At 49.9% G+C, this 3,501-nt stretch overlaps 1 pseudogene; it reads left to right on the forward strand.

Annotated features, from left to right (window-relative positions):
- Window positions 1-710, forward strand: part of LOC103270381 — a 33,863-nt pseudogene extending 33,153 nt beyond the window's left edge.
- Window positions 711-3,501: the final 2,791 nt, after the last annotated feature.

Raw genomic sequence — 3,501 nt, forward strand, 5'->3', positions numbered from 1 at the left:
CGGGAGCAGCCACTGCACTCCAGCCTGGGTGACAGAGTGAGACTCCAACTCAGAAAAAAAGAAAAGAAAGAAGAGAAATTAGTCTCTGCTTTCTAGTTCTCAACACTGTTTTCCCCTGTGGCTTTTGGCAACCCTATCAATACATGCTTTCTCCATTTCACCCCAAGTGTTTGCCCTCAGTACAGCGGTGTGTATATCAAGCCTGTGTGTGCTCACGTGTGGCGTGTGGTATGTTTCTGGAGCCTGGGCGATCCCTTATATGGAGAGTTCCCCGTGAGGCTGCTGGTGTGTATCCTAGCAACAGGCTAGCCAGCCAGGCTTCCTTCCTCTGAAGGGATGAGTCTGTCCCCGGGACTTCCTGAAACTGCTTCAGAAGGTGGTGTGCTGGTTGTTCTTCCTGGACATGAAGGACAGTTGGCACAGAAATCACACCACTTTTTTAAGCCAAATATCTGGGTATTTCCTTGTGCCTAGCTGTATTCTCTGTGGACAGTGCATAATAATTGTGACTTTTTCTGTACCACCTTGATCTATAGCTGCTTTGCTAGTGACGTTTTCTTTTCCAGCAAATGCCAGGTGTCAATGTCAGCTGGGATGGAGACGGCTCCAAGCCCCTGCCCTTCATTGACATTTCGGTGGCTGTGGCCACAGATAAAGGCCTGATCACACCAGTCATAAAAGATGCGGCCGCCAAGGGGCCGCATCTCTGACTCTGTGACGGTATGTCCTAGGCAGTGCTGCACTTCCAGGTTGCTGGAAATACTTCCGGGTGATGATGACTTTCTGGTAGGGTCTTGACAGGAGCTGGTCACATGGAATTTTTTGGTGGACAGAGTGTTATTTCAAGTGATTGTCGCCTGTGGGTAGGTTTTTAAGTTTTTAGACAAGTAGGACCCATTCTAAGAAAAGGCAATGTTCAAAAATTCAGAAATAGCATATAGGTCAATGAGGGTGCAATTTTACTCAGGTTAAAGACCAACTTTATATTCCACAGCCCAGAATTCCACCCTAAACATGCTATTTCAGAGAGGTTGCAGAGTTGAAATAAAGGTGAAACTGTGTTTCTGTGAAAGTGGCAATACATAGATCTCGGTGTTATGCATTTCATTCTTAAAGACAGTGTATTTCATTCATATCCTCCCTAAAACCGAGACCATTAAAAGTACTTAGCATTCCAGGGGCAAAGGTACTGTGTTTTTTCTGGATTTCTTGAAAAGCAGTTTTTATAGCTTCAATATGGAGGAATCTAATTTCACCAAAAAAGCACATTGCATGGCAGAAGCCCAGGGGAGGGGTCAGCTCAGCAGCCTGGGAACTTCCAGGAGTGATTTTGGCAGAAATAGCCCAGGTTTTGAGGGTTTACATTGAAGATTTCAAATTTATTTGGGTGAATGATTCTTTTCTACTTACTGAGGGAACAAGTTGCAAGGGAGGTTAAAAGGAGAAGGTAGGGCTTCTTGGGGCGCTTTAGTGTGTGACTGCATGGATGTGAATGAATGCCGGTTATTCTGACTTCAGCAGCTGCCTTGAAACTTGAGCTTACTTTGACTTCCAGAGTTAGAGATCATCAAAGGTGAACCTGGTGGAGCTGGCATCTTTGGTCTTCTCTCCCCTTGGAAAAGATTCAGAGTGTGTTTGTATAGGCACAAATGCAGCCGTCCTTCCTAATTGAAAGGGAGCATTGATTTGGCCAATTCCAAAGTCAGAGTCACCGAGGTGAGTCTACTGGGAAATGGGGACATGCCTTTTGTTGGTCCAGGGATTTCTGCAGCAGCAAAGTTGCACATTTGTAAATGTATCTCAGTGACTTGTAAAGGCCCAGAGAGATCAACTGTTGGATCAACCTTAAAGCATGAGATGCTGTTAGTACAGTCTTTCTGGGACTTAACAGGAAACCCAGAGTGTCCTTCTTTGGATGTGCATCGTTTTGAGTCAGCCGTCCGGGGGGCCTTCGACTCTGCAGTTCACAGTCTGCCCTGTGGCACCAGTTTCCCCAGGTGCCATATCAGCCTCCTTCACCCCCGCTCCCCTGCCATGGAGAGCTAGGAGGCTGCCCGTGCAGTCTCGGGTGGGCCTCAGCCCTGGAGAGGCCAAGGGGGGCCTTGTGTGTGTCCTGTTCCTCCCAGCAGGCTCCCTGGGATGTGGGGCCCAGCTGCTCTTCTAGCCCGCTGTCCGTGACCAGCACACTTCCTTGTGCTTAGGGTGCCAGGCACGGGCTGAGCGCTTCCTTCCATCCTAGTCACCACGCTGTGGGAACCTGAACTCCCATGAGGCTGTGGGAGACTGAGCTTCAGTCTCTCTGAGTAGTTTTCTTGCCGGGGGGGGGTGAGGACAAGCAGGGGCTGCGGTCATGGGGTGGCAGGTGGATTCTGTGCCACGTGAGCTCCACGCGCCACCCCTTCCTCCCTCGTCCTGCTTCCTTTTCTCTTGCCCTGTCTTCTTCCCTGACACACTTGGCCGTTTTCTTCCTCATGCTTTCCAGAAGAGAGGAGTGGGCTTGGTCCACCAAGTGCTCCCTGTCTGCAGGTCTCTTGCTGGGCAGGTAACTGGGCGTATATGTGGCAACTTCTGTGAATGTAACCACTTTGGTCTGTTCGGGACGAATGGGGGCATGAGGGCCACGGAGGCCTCTTGTGAGAAGTAGCCACCTCACATGGCCTGTCCAGTGTGGCCAAGCTCTCTTTAAGGGCACATGCATGCATACGTGCATGTGTGTGTGTGTGAGAGAGAGAGAGAGAGAGAGAGAGAGAGAGCTGAACCGCAAAATTAGTTTCTTGCTGAAATGGTGTAGAGGATTTGTGATGATTTTAAAACTTAAACCTTGGGTGGTGATGCTTAGACTGGCTTAAAACCAAGGCATTCAGATGGTCTGCCAGGATGGTGTGCATTAGCCACTTGGACAGGCAGGCATTAAGCGTGTTTATGCACCAACTGGGAACCTGGGGTGGTGGGGGAAGGGTGTCTCTTTCATGTCCATGGCCGGTTTTGACTCAGTTCCAAACTAAGCAAGATTCCATTGAACTGTGTTCTACCTGGCAGACCAGGTGCAGGTATGGGTCTTTGGTGATGAACGCATTTGCTCTCCTGTGCTTCAAAGTCCTTGTGTTTGACCCTGTCCTCCAAGAAGGTCATGGGTGTGCGGGCCATGGAGGTCGGAGGCCGGCAGTGTTGTGCGCTGCCCTCAGCTGCCCACTACTCCAGGAGGGTTAATTATGGGAAAACCCCAGGGACTCAGAGCTGACAACACCTGGGCATGCTTGGGAAACTTTCTCTGGTGAACACGTGTTGGAAGGCACTCCAGCCGTGAGCGTGGAGGCAGGCAGGCGGCCCACGGTCCTCTCACCACCTTCCTGCCACAGACTAAAGGGTGGCCTCCCAACCTCCCAGCGGTCCTGCTTGCTCTGGGGGTTCTTGTGGGCCTGTTTAAAAGTAAAATGAGCAACTATGCTCTTAGCTGTGAGGTTGTAAGTGGAAGAGACAAAAATAATTTTTTTTTTTTTT

Source organism: Carlito syrichta, unplaced genomic scaffold, assembly GCF_000164805.1.
Source record: "Carlito syrichta isolate Samal-C Ts95f unplaced genomic scaffold, Tarsius_syrichta-2.0.1 Scaffold309822, whole genome shotgun sequence".
In the NCBI taxonomy this organism is placed as follows: Eukaryota; Metazoa; Chordata; class Mammalia; order Primates; family Tarsiidae; genus Carlito; species Carlito syrichta.